The sequence below is a fragment of the Anser anser genome (assembly GCF_964211835.1).
Source record: "Anser anser genome assembly, chromosome: 4".
In the NCBI taxonomy this organism is placed as follows: domain Eukaryota; kingdom Metazoa; phylum Chordata; class Aves; order Anseriformes; family Anatidae; genus Anser; species Anser anser.
The window spans coordinates 18,724,444-18,743,513 of record NC_139724.1 but is presented as its reverse complement, the minus strand read 5'-3'; the positions used below and the strand labels follow the sequence as shown (position 1 = coordinate 18,743,513).

General features: G+C 43.0%; 1 protein-coding gene across 3 annotated transcripts in view; it reads left to right on the top strand.

Moving 5' to 3' along the window:
* Nucleotides 1-13,058: 13,058 nt before the first annotated feature.
* Nucleotides 13,059-19,070, top strand: part of MTUS1 (microtubule associated scaffold protein 1) — a 115,060-nt gene continuing 109,048 nt past the window's right edge. The window contains exon 1 of one of the 3 annotated variants that reach the window (XM_083833505.1): nt 13,059-13,200. The gene's annotated coding sequence lies outside the window, so the exon portion shown is untranslated. Of the gene's footprint in view, nt 13,474-19,070 lie in introns of all 3 variants that reach the window. The other 2 variants (XM_083833503.1, XM_083833504.1) reach the window with 2 other exon arrangements.

Sequence of the window (19,070 nt, the reverse complement as noted above, 5' to 3'; positions counted from 1 at the left end):
TATATACTGCCACAGGAGCCACTGGGCTGGCTCTTTCTACAACATGAGAAATGTTCAAATTAAATTAGATAAACACAGTCAAGTGACATATGAGCAGAAAGACTCTTATGTTAGGGATATCCTGCACTAGATGGTGCTCTGTACTTGTTGTATTTTCTCAGGCAATATCACATTTGTAAACTAGTGCAAACATTTCTCCCCGTTAAGTTATGTAAATAATTAAGTTGCAGAAAACAAGCACAAAATGTTGAAATTAACGTAGTCTTTAAATCACTTTTAAATCATACATGAGTTCCTAAGGTTACCAAAACCATATGGAGATTCACAGAATCTAATTATCTGTAAGTATGTCACTTTTAGGCAGCTAAATTGTGGTCTCTGTAATTTAGAAAGCCTCCTATTACAAAGTAGTTAACATTTTCTGCTGATTAGCAAGCAGAAAAAACCTGCAAGTTCCAAACAGTGCCTGAATGAATGTATCTGCACTACTGTGTTCCTCCTATGACTCCCCTTCTGCTCTTCCCTGATAGGATCTCTTTCTATTTTTCACATCTCAACTACCCCAAAGTTCAAAGGTACTTTACTGGAGTGAATCCCATATATCTATCATAACACAAATGGTGCATTTGAGTGTTCCTCATGATCAGAAAACCGAGATCTTGTGAACACTTGTGGCATCAGCAGGATAAAGTGAAAGTGCCCGTGCCACAGCAGATTCACTGTGGGGAGAGCAACAAGTCCACCTCCTACTGAAATGCCATACACCCGTCTGGGAAAAGCACCCTCCCTGAAATGATTGATGTGGTACATCAATGTATAGCATATGTAAAGTTCCTGCTGCATGTAATTTCTAGAAAGTCTTGCAAGTCTTGCCCAATACGCTAGTATTTAAGTTTGAATTATTAACACTTGCAAGATGTACAAACATTCTATCTTGTGATAAAGGGGATTTTATGCATTTCCTTTTCTTTTTACTAATAATTTTAAATGACTCATTTTAAATTTCACATGTAATTTTTTGAAATAACTCTCATTCAAATTGTTCCAGTCCTCTGTCACTGAGTCCTCTTTACATCTGCTATGCAGCATGATTAATTAAAGATCTCAGCACAGTTCTCATCTATTTCTCTTATTGCCTTTTCCTAATAAGAAACTTAACAGCTTCTGAGGTGGTTTCACTGCCCCTCTGACTCAGGACAGAAAAAGAGAAAAAAAGAAAAATCAAATCCATCTGGAAGAACACAAGTCACTCGTAACTTAAAATGTCCAAGCAAAAAGTTCTAGAGTAGTGAAGGAAGGGAAGGGCTTCCTTTTAATGTTTATACAATGTGGGGAATTAATTAATATTTGCAGTCCATGACAATAACTTAAATTCTACTTTATTTTTCTCTAACTCCCCAATGGTAAATGAAAGCACTTGAGCCTCTAAATCTGGCATAAAAGTTTTATATTTAAGATACTAACAAGAAAATACACATTAAAACGTTACATACTGGACACATTCCCAGTTACATAATCCTCAACTTTATTTATATTTTTTTTTACAAAGGAATGAACAGAACTAATCCCATGCAAATCAATTGAGTCCAGTGAAGTTACACTAGGGATGAATTAGCCCTGTCATCTGCTCCTCCAGCAGATCATTTACATTGTATCCCAGAGAAAACACAGCTTTAACAACAAACCCTTTCTAGTATTCTACGTTCTCATTACAGAATTGTAAGACATATTCATTATATATCATTCTATAGGGAATGTAGCCCTGTAAGTTTGTACGTGCTCTGCAATTCATGATATACTAATGATCAACAACCTTCTCCCGTGTTACCAGACAAAAAATGTTCGCTTATGTCCAGCTAGAGCTGGAAAGTGCTAAAAAGAAAGGAACATAACATCTCTGACTTATTTGTTGATGTATATAAGGCTATAACAGGCTATATGTTCTCTATATACATCGCACAAGGTCTCTGTCATTTGTACCTTTGCAAACAAAATTCAAGAGGAATTTCAATCTCCAGCTTTTCGAAGAGTGCCATAGCTAAAGGCCAATGAATGAACATCAGGTTGTCCAACATCCTGACAGAATAACAGTGTTACCAAATTTACTTGTGAGGTCTTTTTACTTCACAGAGTGATTTTAGGGAAAATATGGACTTCCTCAGAGAACAGCACTACCACAAAGATTTCAGCAGGTGAAATATAATTTATATGGATGTTTGCCATTATTTCTTACTCAATAGTAATCCCCTTCATCTAAGACAGCTTAAAGAAAAAAACAAAAACAAAAACAAACACTGAACTCTGTTTCATTGACTTTGCTTATGAAAAGCTCTTATTAGTGAATGCAAAAGACTACCTGTTTCACAAGGAAACGTGCTGCATTATGATTCTTTATACTATCACTGAGAATACTGATATTTTTGAAGAACTCGGTGGAAGCTGATGTCTGGCAGCTTCCTTGTCTCTGTTATTCACCTCCTTTATTTTACCTACAGTATCTCCTTTCAGCTGAATAGTGTTGGAACCAAAAATGTAAAATGAGACTCGAGAGAAGTCAGCTGCTAATAAAAGGTTCCACTGTCCTGTCTTGCTGACCCACTAATTTAAATGCAAGCAACCCCGATGTGATACAAGAGAAAGCCTTCATTGGGCTGTATTTATGCTTAATCACTAAAACACGTTTCAGCAGACTGCCTCTTGGAAATGTTGTGACATAAATCTTCAGTGAGAAATGTGTTTCTTAGATTATTTGACAAAAATAAGTGTTTTAAGCAAACACTGTATTATTGTCTGAAAGAAAAAAATACTGCAGTACTGTTTATTTCACTGTGTTTTACCATCGAGGAGCCCAACCAAAGTGGGAGGAGAGCATCTTACCAAAATTAAAACCCCTTCTCTGGGATGTACACATTTTGGAGGGCAGAGGAAAAAAATGGAACCATTCTGATCCATTGATGTCATTTTCTTACTACGAAGAAGAATAAAAAACTAAATGCATGAAATGAAGAAATGAAACCTAAAATTCAAAATGCAGCTGTAAGAGTGAGAATGAATGTTTGTCCCCGCCATCTCTGATTTTTGTTGTACCACATAGCAAGTCACTGAGCCCTTTGATAATCTCTCCTCATATAGGAGAAAAATACAGTTCGGCTGTTTTACAGAGCACCTTGAAACCTCCTGAAGAAACATGCAATTCAAGGACTAAGTTCAATCCTGTTACTAGGTTAGGCTACTGGTTATGTCTGATCCTTGTGATGATCAGGAATCCTCAGGTTTTTCATTTGAATAAAACCTTGCTAGCAGCATTTCCTTGATGATATACAATACAGATTGTTAAGGGTTTTGTGCACAGCCTGCATTCTGGTTTAAGGCAGCAGAATGCCTCAGTTTGGGAAGCTCTTTGTGGAAAGAAGAATTCAGTCTCTGGGAAAAGGTGCAGTGTGCAAGTATTTCAGGGTATATTTAAAATGCCCAGAGTTCTCCCTGAAAATTACCACTGATAGCTTACATCCAAACCATGTATTTAAAGTAAAAAAGTGCTGGCTATAGCAGAAGGCTCCACTATACTTAGGCCTTATTGTCTTCAATTTCCAGACCAGTATGATTAATTAAGGAAGTCTGCAGCTTCAGCTTCCACGGAGACAGCAGAACTAGAGAGCAGGAAGTAATCAGCTGAAGCTGGCACCACCATCCATTATATCAATATTCACAGAGAGAGAGGATCAGTAACCCTTAATGTGAGCGGTGCCTGGTAGAGCCATTTAAAGCACATTGCAAGCTGCTCACTGTAAATGGCAAATGAAATCCAGAAGTAGAAGTCGATGTGCACAGTATGGTATTTCAGAGTCAGTCTCCTATGATACACACAAAGTAGGAAAAAAAGTCATACATACAAGGATTCCTTAGAGAATTCTAGTAGTACATAGGGTCTTAGAAAATGCTGTTTGTTGCTCCAGAGTGCCTTTCAGACTGTGGAAAAGTACAAAAACTGACAAATACCCACTAATAGGAGGCTGAGCAAGAGATTGTGGTTAAGGAGGGCGCCATGTGGGACAGCAGGGATGAATACTTCTCCACTGCACATTCCAGCTGTGACTCGGAAGCCCGTCACAATAGAAAACATGCATGTTTTTGTAATCCCTTTTGCAAGTAAACTGACTTCTGCCTTCAGAAGATTCTGATATCTGGCATCCTGGTGGCTAACCTATATGCTAGCCTTAAGTTCAGCTAAGGGAAAACAAGTAGTTAGCCATGAATAAACTAATATTTCATTCCTACTACAACTTATTTTTTCCTCCTACTGTCCAGGACTATTGGGCTATCAGAAAAAGGAACTGAAGTGAAAACAGAGAAATAGACTGCCCAGACAGTGTCAATGTTTTATAACTTCATGCTAGACTTTTCTTTTGTTACAGTTCATTATACTTCCAATTAATCCCTGAATCAGCACAATAGCCAAAAATAACATATGCCTAAAATATTACTTCAAAATTTATCTAGTTTATTTAAAACTTTATTTATTTGCACTGTCTTTATGGTATGAAATACCAATACCACAATTTCATAGAGAAATCCTACTGTATCTCAGGTGAGGAGTGCTGTATAAACATAATACATGCAATACCTTTCTCATTCACCTGCAATTTTCCAACAAGATAATATTCTTTTTTACTTCAGATGCACCTGATTCAACAGTAAGCCTTGCCCATTTTGGAAAGTCAAGTGGCTTGAAGGGAAATCCTAGACAGGACTAATTTTTTTTTAATGTAAGGCCTGTCCGGCCATTAAAACTGCACCAAAGCAACAGTCTTCCAGGCTGTTGCAATTAAGGTGGCTTTTTGTTTGTTTGGTTGGTAGGCTTTGTTTTTTTTTTTTTCCCAAGCAATGTTTCTTTGGTTAGTTAGAACAAGTATTGAAATGTGGAGCAAAAATAATACTCCATCAAACCTGTTCTAAGGAAACTAGGGATTGGTTCAGACATGAATTCATGTAAGACCTCTAAGTGATCCATGCTGCAAGGAAAACATGGACTAAAACACAATAAGTACAAATTTAAAAAAAAAAAAAGTATTTTTTTCTCCCATTGGATTATTTTCACTCTAGATTCCATCCATATGTGTTTTCTCACTTTCTTCTTTTGGCTTGTCTTACTACCCAGGAAAGAAAAAATCTTAAAATTACATTTATTTTCTTGCTCCCATTGGATGCATACCATTTCTTAAAAATGACATCCACAAAAGGCTTATTTTGTGTTTTCTTTGCTCATTTTCCCCCAATCTTTTATTGTATATACAGCAACCTTTCACACATCCAGAACAGCATTCAGTTTCCCTCACAAAATCAAAAGCACATGCTGTCCCTTCGTTAACACTGGAATTCATCCGTCCATGTTAGAGAGGATGGGGAAAGAGAAGAGGAAAGGTTTTCATTCTCCAATTGTCTGGCTTTTCACCTTTAACAGCTCCCTTTTGAGCAAGCAGTGCTGAATCCTGTCAAAGGCTGCTGCAGTGCAGCTTCCTCGCAGAGTTGTTCCATTGCCTCCTCTCTCATTCCGGCTCAGATGGGGATATCTTGTTGCCACATAGAACTGGTTTCAAGCTTTTGCTCTCTATTTTGTTGGGGCAAGTCTCTGTAATTAACAACTTCTTTGACAGTTACTCCCATTACTCTGTTGTTTCTGTCCTGTTACATACGGTGTAAATAATTCTAAATAGGACTATTCCAACTACTATGAATCTTGGCATAACTGGCAATATCAAGGAGTTGTGTGTCTAATGCAACACGTATTTGCATACATAGAGATCTGAAACCCACAGAAGACAAAAGACAAGAAAAAAAGAAAAATCCCGTTACTGACAGAGCAGGGCCTAAGCAAAGAGATGTGTGTGTGTGTGTGGCACACTAAACTGTCTTGTGAGCTTGGAAGTACCATCAAGTTAGTGCACATTAACAGCTTATGCATCAGCTGACCTGCAGAAATTGTCAGCATGCATTACTTTGGTTTTGCTATAGGCAAAATGGGCAAGTTAGCTTAGCCTTCCCTCCTGTCAGAACAAGTCACGTCACCATGTCTTTGCTGCTGGCTAAGAGCCTGTTCATCCCCATGTCCACAGTTGCCACAGTGCAAATGATACTTGCTAAACCCTGCTAACCTAAATCTCACTTCCAAGCCCCACATCAGGGAGATGCTGCAATAGCAATATTTGTTTCTTAATCATAGGAAAGTCACCAAAGCAAGTAATTTTCAGCACCATTTAAACAGCTGACTTGCTATGGGTAAGAATGGAAATGTTTCTTCAAAACGTTAAATCCATACTGAGCTAGTGATCAAACAACTGAAAAGTAGGAAAAGAAGCAGGTTGTGTATTCTTTGTAATAGCTATTCTTAAAGAAGTCTCAGCACAAATAATTCTTCTGCAGCTCCCTGTTAACCACTGTTCATACAGCTGAAGGCAAGTATACCTGAGAACTGGTGCAGAGGCATAGCCCTCAGAGGCTAAGAACACCTGCTCCTGGCAAGAAACAGTTTCAGGTAGGTCTGTGCAAGTGTATTCCTGGAATTTTATCTTCACCTTGGTTTCTACTTCATTTGCTTTCCCACAGATAGGTTCCTTGAACAGAAAGATCTTAAGGAGGACTTCTGGAAGAAAAGGTGTTTTCTTTAAATGGAAAAACAAACAAATAAACAAACAATAACAGAAACACAAAGGAATGATCAATGACAGAAAAAAAGTAACAATATGTGATGCTTGCTGCTTGTCATTCTGCACTCTGAACTAGCGTCTCTGCTCCTTGTTTACTGTTTCTAATAGTTAGATCATCTCCCACTCCTTCTCTTATTTCTCAGATGCCTCCACCAGCAACTCGTTGGGAGAGTTCCTCCATTTCTCCTCTAACTTGCAATGGCTCCCATGGGAATTCGTTGTCAGCCATCTTATCTTTGTCACAGCAAACAGTCCCACCTGCAAAGAGATCCAACTACCATCTCTGGGCACTTTTTTCACACATCTCTACTCTGACCGAGTCATTTCATCAAGGTAGTGCCCTCGTGGTAACTTAACCATCAACTCCAGTTCAACGTGGCTGAAAACCAGGATTCTTAACTTCCTTTGTGTTCAATCATTTCTTGACATCTACAAAGATCACTGGTCTCTTAGGAACTGGGCAAGTATGACTGGAAATCTTCACATTCTGGCAGTATATGAATCTCGCAAACATCTTCTGCATATACTCCATGATTTAACCTTTCCTAGCAGCCACCCTTCCACCCAGCACACTTTTGCAAAGTGTAGCCATCCCCATTTTTGTAATAACCCTTCCTGTTGCCTTAATTGCACTCATATGCATTGAAAATACTGCTACGAGGATCACTTTGCTGGGCTCTCCAGTTCACTATATAATCTTTTTTTTTTTTTTTTTTTTTCCAAGCAGAATAGACAAATAGCCATATCTGGTATTTTTGCATAAATTTGCTTATGTAAAAGTTGGCTTAGAAATAGAATACCTGGAAAATATCAAGGGGTAACAACGGCAGGTACAAAACAGTACATCATTCTGCATGAGGCCATACAAGCTCACGATTATGACACCAAAGAAGCAAGGGAGAAAAATAGTCATTTGTTTCTAACTAGAAAAGAATAGTAGAAAAGTAATTAAAATAGTCTATAAGAATAATATACAAAATCAATCATTAGTATCAGGAAGAAGAAAACAACTCCCATCTAGAATTCTCAACATACTAATAGGAACAAAGTAGTTAAACTGTTATCGTAACTCCACAGAAGATAAAATTTACCCATTTCCATATTAATTTATTTGCCCTGAGACAACATTTCCAAAAATTACTGATCAGAGTTATGCTTCAGAATTGTGCTAGAAACCGTGAGCCAATTCTTTAATGTGCATTTGGAAATAATGGAAGGAATAAATTATTAATAACACATACAATGCAGGGGGTTGTCTAACTGATAACGGCCTGGGAAAGGAAGAGTTTTATTACATTCGGGAATCAAGTGAACTACAATTAGCTTAATGTTTAAAGCTTTAACAATATTTTCTAGTTCTCCACCAAAGCTGCTTGTAAGTATAGCTCTGTTTTGGTGAAACCATATGAAGAAAATTTTTACTTAAGGGATTAATTTAGTACAGAGATCTGTGATCTGTTCACCAGTACTTTTTGTGGGTGTGCCTACAGTCTGACTATTTTCTGAAGCATGGATGGGAGATACCAAAGATTCTTACAGAGAATGATTTTACTTGTAGCCATTACAGGTAAAATCACTGCTAAAATTACAGGATCAAGCCCAAATTACCATCCAACAACATTTTCAACATTTTCAGGAGGGCTACTCCTAATGATTTTCTTTTAATGAACATCATTAGTATGTTGCCAAAGCAGGAAGTACACAATTTTATTCAAATAGGCCTTGGGCGGAAAAGAAGTCATATGAATGTGAAGTGTGTGGTAACAAAAATTAAAGAATGCTCATTAGTAATTGAGCCTCTGAAGATAATGAAGACTTTCAACTGCGGTGCTATACTTTTCTTCAACCAAAATTGGCACTGGCCTCCAGAAAGGTTTGCTTCATATTAGGCAGTACTTTAAATGTAGTCTGCATAAGCAAACAAAGGGAAACAGTACTTACCACTTGCCAAAGAAATTAAATGCAGTTATTGACGTTCATTACATGTCTCCACTGGCCCTCTCCCCACCTCAAAATAAATAAATAAATAAATAAAATCAGAACAGGGGACATTGACCTCCCGCCTGCTGGAATCTTATCTTACAGAAGTCAGCCTCACGATGCCGCGAATTACCAGTGAGCACACCACTGAAGACGAACAAACCCACAGCACAATGCTCTCCCAAACACAGCTAAGATAAGACTTATCACAGACTACATGTACAACAGGGTTCGCTGTTGCAGCGTTAGGAGAACAGTTAGGAACCCCACGTTCTGGCACCGGTTTCCTAGCCCACAGCTCTGAGCCAGGTGCCCCCACATCCTAACATCACACCAGAAGCGCCCGTACCTTGGACCAGAATCTTTAGCAGAGAGTGTGAGAAGCACCTGAGCTGCCAGCCCCTGATGCTGCAACTACAGCCTTCCTGGCATCTAACGCAATCAATTCTTGAGTTATGCTGGAGCAGGGTCTGCCCTTAGACTTTGGTGTCTTTCAAAAGCATGCTAGCAGGAAGGAGAGGGACTCTCTTAGCAGCTCAGCAGGTAGAGCTTAGAAACATGCAGAGTCCTGAGGATGACACTGAGTCCCTATCTCTCACTTCCCAGGGAATTCCCTTTGTCACCAGGCCAGAGGCTAGGTGGGAGGAATGCCTTTCATTGTGCTGGCTGAAAAGCTGTTATTCTGAGACAAACTAATCCACATTCATTGGGCCAGGGAAGCAAAGCATCATTTTGCAATGCAGCAATTAAGGTACACGGCTCGGAGCAGAGAAATTTGAATTTCAATCCCTGTTACAAGACTGCTTTTATAGCCAATTACCATATAGTAATAAAGCACACTGCAATCAACCATTAAAGCCAGGAGCAGAAACCAAGTGAGCTCCCTAATAACATAGCCCGAACCATCCATTACCCTGGATACCAACAGGACACAGACTTGGCCATCCTGTGCTGCTGCATTTTTACTGCTATTGATACTCAAGTTACCTGGTACCATTTCAATGTATTTACACCTGCTGCAATCATATCTATTATTAAAGAGAGTCATGCACCCATGTCAGCATAGTTTTTTTTCCCAGTCCTTTCAGAGGCACTCATGGAGCCTAATCTTGACTAACTCCTTTTGACAAGAGTATGCAAAACTGTCTGTTACTCCATTTCTGCCCTTTCCATCTATTGTGATACACAGCCTATGCCCTTCTTCACACCTTCCTCTGGTCTCTCTAATTCTTTCCCATGCTTTATTCCTCTTTGTAGTGTTGGGTGCCTTCCCCCCTATCATCTGTGCTCCATTTCTCTTCCTTTTTTAGGTTTTTTGGCCTTTCTTACCTCTTCTTTCTTTTCTTTCCGTCCTTTTTCAACATTAAGAGACATAATACTTCATTTTTCCTCATACAGTTATGAAAAAAATAACGGACCAGAAGAACTGCGGAGGAAAAATAAAAAAGAGAGGCAAAAGTCATTTCATGGCTACATAACAACAGAAGGGCTGTCATAAGGTTTTGATCAGAACAACTGTTTTCTGACAGTTTTTGTTTAGAATCCCAGGAAAGATACCTTCAAGAGCAAATGATGCAAAAAATGTATATTATACAGACCTCAGTGGCCTTGCTGGTTTCTTCTTCTTCCTTGCATTGAGAATCCTTGGCCATTTCTTTGAAATCTTCCTTGATTGGATCTGACAAACTTTTCCTCTGTGTATTGATTTCTACTATCATCATCTACCTGAATTCCAGCCAAGTTGAAGGTGGGAAGATTTTAAAGGAATGCCAGTACAACTGTTCCCAAATTCCCTCATTATTATCTCAGTTTAAAACAATCCAAGCCTCATATTTGTTTTTTAATACATTTTTTTTCCTTGATTACTATCATATGAAAGGCCTAGACAAACAGCAAAACCAGGAAAAATGAAAGAGCCATCAGGGTGGAACAGTTGCATGGTACACTGAGTGCACTGTGATCTTTGGTGGGATAAAGATCGACATGACAAGCTTTCAGCTGTAGCAATCAGTCGATACTTTCCAGACCATCCCTGCAGTGACAAAGACAGAGGCATTTTCAAGTTGTAATTGAGATTAGCCTCGATACATACAGTTGGAGCCATGCCGGTGAACTTTGCTAAAAGGCTGACTATGTAAACTATCCATCACTCAATTTCACATGAGCAGTAATCTAATGACACCACAAAAATCTCACAATGTTCCTTGCTCCACATGTCCAGCCACAGCAACAGCCTCTTGACAGAGTGCTTCAGCTGCAATACCAGAGGGTTTGCCTTCTAAGACCTGAAGCACCGCACGGACCCCGCTTAAAGATAGGCATTATTCCCTCTCAGGGTGTCAAAGTCTTGTACAATGCTCAGCCCTGTAGTCTGGCAGCACTCTTGCTCTGATCCAGCTCTCTAGATCTGCAGTCACATGCTAATTCCAAGTCCATGCATACTGCTACTGACTCCAGCACACTTTGGATGAAGCCCATAAAGATGGGCAAGATTGCGTCTCATGGATAGGAATAAAATATTTTGTTTGTTACTACTAAGCTAACCACAACAAAAATAAATAGTTCTCTTTCATGTGGTGATGGAACAAAGCAATCATGCTATATCCCTTTTTTTAATTATTAGGTTGAAAGATTCAGTGTCTTTCTGGCATGTGTAATTCTGAATCATATTCATCATATATAAATAGCCAGCAACTGTATATAGTAGCGGAGGGTGGAGGGGAAGGTCAGGGAATTAGTGTGACGTCAAGAAAGCATTTCCTATGGAGTCACCAGATCTGTACTGTACACAGACTCCCATATGGGCACATAGAGAGCCCCAGGGCTGCTATGACACTGTGCACCAGACACGTTGCGTAAGCATCTCCAACCTTACTGGCAGTAGAAAGCTTCTCAACCCTGGACGTTACATAGCAGAACTTATCTTTTGGGCCTTTGTAAAGATGAGTAAAAGATTTTCCCTCTGTTCCTCCAGTTATGGGCAGAACTGGTTGCAGATGCCAATTTTGTGCTGAATCCCAAGAAGCAGCTCCATGGGGTCAGGGCTGTGTTGCCCTCAATGAAACCTGCAGGGCACAAGGAAAGCAGGTGGTGTTATTAATCCTGGGAGAAGGATTTGTTTATCCAGTCAACGTCCTTCACAGCAACAGTATCATTTCTGATAAAAGAGCAACTTTTTACTCAGGGTGGCGTTTAGACACAACACTCCTTCCAGGGGTCACCCTCAGCTGCTCTGTCAGACATGGTCTCTCTCTTCTTCCCTCTTCCGCTGGGTTTTTCAGGCCCAGGACATTGCAGCAGTTATTTTGACTGATGCAGTCCCAGGAGGACACACGCTGGAAGGATGCAGAGGCTCTGGCTACCACTTGGATCCGGGAGGTTAAGCGCAAAGAAGTGTCAGCAAGTAATACCAAGGACGAGGTGTGAAAAGGCAGAGTTAAAGTCATAGCACTTATTGAGCCCATAGGCTTTTTGTAACCTACTCTGCAAGAACCCCCATTTGAGGGAGGGGCAGGCACCGATCTCTCCTCTCTGGTGACCAGTGATAGACCCAAGGGAATGGTGTCGTGCTGTGACAGGGGAGGTTCAGGCTGAATATCAGGAAAAGGTTCTTCACCGAGGAGGTTGTTGCACACTGGAACAGGCTCCTCAGGGACGTAGTCACGGCACCAAGCCTGCTGGAGTTTAAGAAGCGTTTGGATATGCTCTCAGTCTTATGGTCTGAATTTCTGGGTAGACCTGTGTGGAGCCAGGTGTTGGACTCGATGATCCTTGTGCGTCCCTTCCAGCTTGGGATATTCTGATTCTATGAATCCAGAGCCGCGCAGGTCCGGCACCACACAACTTCCACCGCCAAGAAAACGAAGTCAGCCCCTGCTGGGCCTTTGGGCACGGCTGAACAACGTGGTGGTGCCCTCAGGCCCTCAGCTGATCTTGCAGGACAACCTGCGCTTTCCACGTTTGGGACAGGGAGCATGGGGCACGACAGGGCCTGGCAGGAGGAATGCCTGGGCGTGAGGGAGCACGGCCAAGCCAAGCCAGGCCAGGCGAGGCAGGGGCCCTGCCGGGGGAAGACGGCCCGGCCCGGCCCGGCCCGGCCCGGTCCGCCGCTCCCCGGGGCTAACCATTTACTCCGGGCCAGGCGGCGGCGGCAGCGGCCCTGCGGGGAAGCCACTCGCGGTCTCCCGCCTCCCGCGGTTTTAAGGACCAAAAAACCACAAACACGAGACCAGAGGAGGTTTGGGAGTCATCGCCCGTCATTTTAATCTAGGGCTCCTCAGCCGGCAGGGGCAAGGACACAGCTCCTCCCGCCGCCGCCGCCTGAGGGGAAGGTGCCCGCAACGCCCCCGCCGCCGAGTCCCAGGAGGGGACCCAGAACCGGGCCAGACGGCGGCGGCCCGGCCACCTGCGCCTCCAGCCTCCCCCTGCGCGGCCGGGTCCCCCCCGTCCCGTTCCCCTCAGCCCCGCCGCCCGTAGCACCGCCCAGGGGCGGCCCGGCCCCGCGGCCCGGCGCCAGGTGAGGGCAGCGGAGCGCGGGGGGCCCGCTGCGGGGCTGCGACCGGGCAGGTGCGGGGCTCCGAGGGGACGGGACGGGACGGGACGGGACGGGACGGGGCGCCGAGCCGAGCCGAGCCGAGCCGAGCCGAGCCGAGCCGAGCCGAGCCGAGCCCGGGCTTCCGCGCAAGGGGGCCGGCGGCAAGTGCGGCCGTAGCGTGGCACGGCTCGGGTCGGGCTTCTCCTGAGGGCGCAACCGAGCTGAGAGCGGGGGGGGTGGCGGCTGAGCGCCCGCGTAAGTACCCGTTCTGTGCTATTTTATCCAAGTTTGCGTTTTTATTTTATTTTTTTTTTCTGGGTAACGGGGAGCGACTGAAGCCCGGTGCCGTTTGTTTGCAGCTCACGGTGAAAGCAGGGCACGGAGCCGAGCTGCAGGCACGGGGCGAGGGGCCGTAATTTGGGCGAGGGGCCATGCCCGGGTGTTTGTAGTGCCCGCGGTGGGGTGGGAGCACAGCCGGGCTGGACCTCAGGTGTCAGGGCTGTGTGGAGACAAGCTCAGCTTTTGCTTAGGTAAAGGAAGTTACCAGTTCCTATGCTGCGAGGTTGGTGACAGTCTGAAGCTGCCTATAACATAAAATGCTGCCTGCGCTCTACCTAGTGTAAGAAACCCAGCGCTACGCAGACACCGGGTATTCGTGGTTAATCGCTTGATCTCCTGGCCTGGTTGCGAGGAGAGGTAGGCTTTTCACAGGATGAAACTCAGTCCTGTGGGAGCAGGAGGGCTTTGAGCTGCTCGGTTTGCATCGCTGAGGTTTTCGGAGGGGGTGATGATAAGCAGCAGTATGGATGCGGTTCGCAGTCGGGACTGCTAACCAAAATGGGCTTTAAAAATAGTTTGTGCCCTGTGCGATGCGCCGTGGCAGCACAGTGAGGCATTGTAGTGGCAGCCGCACGTGACCCCACAGCAGCCCCTGGGACCGGCCTCGTCCTCGGCGCTAATTATTGTGGGTGAGCAGCAGTTTGTCCTTAAGCTCTGCTTTCACAGAGGTTAGTTGCGTGTGCGGTGACAAGGCTGTGTTTAAAACTCATGCAGTCCCTTTTTAAAAATATCGGGGAATTCTCAATCCTTGCCTAGGTCAGACTGCCTCGGAGCTGTGGCTGAAGTGGTAACAGTAATCAGGTAACTCTGATGCTGAAACTTTGTTTAGAGTCGTTTTCCACCCAGTATAAACATCGCTGTGTGTTTTGGAAAGATTGGACCAAATGTTAAAGGATGTCACCTTAAGGCTGGTTTCATGGTATCGTTCTGGGCAATTGAGATTAAGGCCTTGCTATTTGCTTAATATTGGATGCATAACTTGGTTCGCCGTTCTTTTGTGATTTGCTTAGTCACTTCTGAGGTATTGATTTCAGCTGTAAGACTAAGTCTGCGATAATGCGATGTAAAGGCCTCGACAAAGTCAGAAATCGACAAAGTAATGATGCTTTAAATGTGTTTTGGCTCTTATTTCTAACTCTTGCATTTTGTGGTTTCTGCAAACTTTTGTCTGCAATCACACATGAAAGAAGTGGGCTTTTTTTTTTTTTTTTCCTTAGGAGGAGCAAAGATTCTTTCATGGAGCTGGATTATTATGGAAAATGTCAAATATTATTTTTTGTAAATTGCAGGGCTTAGCATTGATCTTAGCTATGTGTCAAGCAGCTAACTATCTCAGCAGTCCAGAGAAATAGTTACCGTGATTTGTAACAGAAACTGCAGAATGCACTTAAGCTGTCTGATGGCAAGGGATTGATTTATGGGGTTTTATAAAACGTAGTATGTTATAGTCATATAAGATGTTGAAGTGTGCCACCGTTCTATTATGATTGGGCACGTTTTGTAGCTGGATGCTGAGGTACCCTCTGAGCCTAAGTGCCACGTGGGATATTGATCAAGCAGAAGTTGCTGAAATGACTGCCTACCCAGCAGTCCCCATTTCTCTTTAGGTCATTTTGTTCTCTTAATTCCCTATCACAACATATCCTGACTGCTGTTAAATCAGGAAAATCAAGCGCTTTTCAAGCTGACTGTATCCTGTGAATTCGGGGGATTACCTGGCAAGCTTCAGGGACGCCCAGGTGGTACGGTAGTGGAGCTGAAGCTGGATGAGGTTAATGTTCTTTAGCTGGCTTTACTGGGTATCTTTTCAAAAGAGAAACAAGACTCGGTGCTTCTTCAGTGTTTACAAAGTGTATCAGGCTGTTGTACGGTTTCTCTTAAACATTCCCGCTTTTATGAGAACAGTCTAGTTCTTTTTCAAGGGAATACTTGCACTGTGGAGTTTTGTCCTTTTCCTACCTCGTGTATGAAGATGTTTTCGGACTCAGCAGCTGTTCTGATAGAGGTGTGGGAAAACTTAAGCTGTTGACTGCCTCTGTATTTTCTGTTGTTACTGAGATAACTGTGCACAGGCAAGGTATTTTGCAGAATAATATTTATTACTCAAAAAAAAAAAGTGCTTGTTGATATTTTTTTGTCCTCCAAGTGACAAAACAGTATCAATAATGATTTTTCGTTGATTTTCTACATTGGTACTGAAAAATAAAAACTGCTAAAATGTTATTTTGGGACGTAACTTTCTACTGAACAGTACAGTTTTTCTTTTTATCCCATTGCTAGCACCTGTATCAACTCCAGTTTTATTTCATTGACTTTTCCTTCACTGGGATGAATGTCTTTAATCCTTAATTATTCTGGCACTTCTCCACTTAAGTTACTTACCTCAAACTGCTTCAGTGAGTATCCAGTTTAGTTGTTGCCTCAGGAAGAGCTCAAGCTGCTGTTAGGGTATGGCTGTGCTGTGGTCTGCGACCACCCACTCGTAGTAGCTCTCCAGTCTCCGTTTTCCTTCCTCTTTAGTTCCCCTGGCTCTGCTGTTCTGTTTGACTTTATTATTTTTTTTAATCATAAATTTCATATTAGCTCTTCCAGGTTACTGAAGTCTAAATACCAAGTTGCCAATGTGCTTTCAGCAGTCTTCAAATACTTAGAGGTTTTGTGATTGCTTTTTTTTTTGTTGTTTGTAAATACCATATTAAAAATGAGCATTAACATATTTTTGCACATAATGTAGATACTGATGCACATTACCGTGCATGTACAAGAGAGAGCACATATCCAGGAGAGAGCATGTGGGAATTTCACAGGGAAATGAAGCTGGTGCACGTAGAGCACTGGCAGGCCAGATGTCATGACCCACCGTGGGTTTGGTGAACTGGCTCCTGCTGCAGGTTCTGCTGAACGTGCACTCGGCTCTTGTCCTTCTGCCTGGACCAACAGCGGCCATAAGCTGCACAGGGTCAGGAAGAACAACCTGTGTGTGTTACTTTGTTAACCGAGTTCCCTGACGTTAAAATAGCTGGATTTAGTTTCAGGTTTTGGTACAACTGCGTCCTTTCAGATGCTGCACATGGAGAGCTTCAAGGAAATTGGCCTAAAGCACGGCATTGGTGCCCCTTGGCTCTAAAATTCAACTGGTCTGAGAAGTCATCCTGTCACTGTGCACTTCAGGAGAAGAGGAAAATGGGTGTTTGTCATTGTCTGCTCCTGTCCACCTTGTCGGATAGCAGTCATTCAGCTCTTGTGTGGCTGTTCTTCTTAGAGCAGTCATCTAGCATGATGTGTGTGCCTCGTTATTTCTGACTCACAGCTGAAGCTCTCGAGTCCTGTGAGTTCTTCATTAACTCTGACAGTCCAAGCATGGGAAGAGTTTCCCACTGATGCTATATCCACCCCGTCTATCTCGGCTGTTTTGCATGACAGCAAAAACCTCCCCTTTGACACTGCTGGTGTACAGCTGTTTGATGCAGCCACCTCTGGACGCGCTGGCTTAGCGGCTCCTGGCGCTGTAAGCAGGCTCGATCTGTTGCAGCACTCCCATCTGGTTTGTGCACCACGTGTTGCTTTCCTCCCATCAGTAGTCTAGGATCCTAAAACCATTACTCTTTGCCTAGCTCTTAGCTGATCTAGGAAACCTGTTGATTGTAATGCTCTGCTGTTGCAATGCTACCTAATCGCATGGCTTGTCTGCTGGTTTTGCTTCTGCGGGGCATCTTCGGCCAGCCTTAATGCTGACTGTATAGGTTTATTGCGCTGGAGGTATGCAGGAGACTTCTGTAGAAGCTTGATGTTTCTTGATGCTGTCACCTAGTACTCTGGACAACTCACTGCTTCAGGTATGCTCTCTGCCAGATGTTTGTACCTGGGCAGCCTGTGTGGTGCACGTATCAGCTCAGTTATACTTCGGATGCGTGTAAGTTTGTGGGAGCTAATAATGCCTACTGCAGTTTTCACTAAGGAGGGTACTGTTTGGTGTGTTTGATTTATTCCTCACTTAGTGATGCAGGCCAGACTATGACAGTTTATTCTTCCATCTTTCAAGCAGCGTGGACCACGAACCTTTTTTATTGTTTGTAAAATCTCATCTTTTTCACATCTCTATTAGATTATCCAGCAGCTGCAATCAACAGCTGATATGATTTATAGTTCACAGAGCAGCCTGTCTTATCACATAACGTGTAGCTCAACTTCATGAGTTTGTTGCCAGCAGTGTCTTTTTGAGCAGCTTTCTGCCCTCACATACCAGAAGACTCACCGTGCACTCGTTTGGATGCAGTGAGTGTCTTTTTATTTGAGGCTTACTTGCAGATGATCATTTTTTTTGGTCAAGGTTTGTATCTACAGGTGGATAGCTGGAATCCTTCCTTCGCAAGCTTTCTGTAAATTAAAGGAATTTATTTCAGATATTTAGGTCTCGTTGAGTTCTTACCCTTCTTCATTCTCAGTACAGAAGTGTCCCAAAGCTACAGATCTCCCCTGCAGTGCATCCGTTCCCTGTGCCTTGTTTTGTGCTCCTGAACAGATCCTAGGACCTGTTCAGGAATCGGTACAGCTGACTCTTATGAAACTGAACTGTCTGGGTGTTGTCTCTTGCTAAAATATTATAATTGGCCAGAGCCTTGATGCCAGGAGATAATAATGGCTGGTTCTGCAAACCACATGGGTTGGTGGCCTTAGGCAGCCGGGTGCCTTTAAGCAACTGCACTGTCAGTATCTGCCTAGAAGGATGGCAGAGGCTTGCCAAGCAGTTAGGGAGCTTGCTTATTGCAGGGTGCTTGAACCTGGAGCTGTAGAATAAATGTTCCTGCTGTGCACAAACTCTTCTAGTGAATAGCTGCTTTTAACACTCATCTGGGGTTGTGTGGAGCACGAGGTTTCTTCGCCCCTTGTAGCTCCCTGATATTGAGGATACAACGAGGTTTGTACAGGTGGTATAAACCTCATGAGCTTGGCAGTTTTCTCAGCAGATTATAAAGGCTGCTGGTCGCACACTTCATAATGTATATTGCATGTGGTGAAAGCTGTCTTCTAACTTATTAGATAAACAGACAGATCGAGACACCCGATCTGCTCCTGTGTTTGGTTAGGACTCATCATTACCTGCCTTTCCTTGCCCTGAACTTGGGTTTGTGTGCCGTGGATTTGGTGTAATACCAGCAAGTATAACTGGTATTGCAGTAAGTGGGCTCCAAAGCCAAATACTCTAAAGCAAGCCTTTCATGTCACAAGTTTCTCATAGGTTTCATAATGGTTGTATTGGGCATAACCAGTATTTGTTCAGGCTTCTCTGCTCTACATAGCTCTGCATCTCAGCGTTGAGGAGGTTAGTAAATCTGGTTCCAAATATCAGCTGGCTTCAAATGGTGGTTCATTTAACAGCTTAATTGCAAGGTGATGGCTGAATAGCAGCTATCTTCGGTTTCCTAGATGAGAGTGCTGCATCATTAGCCCTTCTGAAGTCTTGCGAAAAGCTGCCTCTACTGAAAGGGGTATTGAAGCTTTAGCCATTCCTT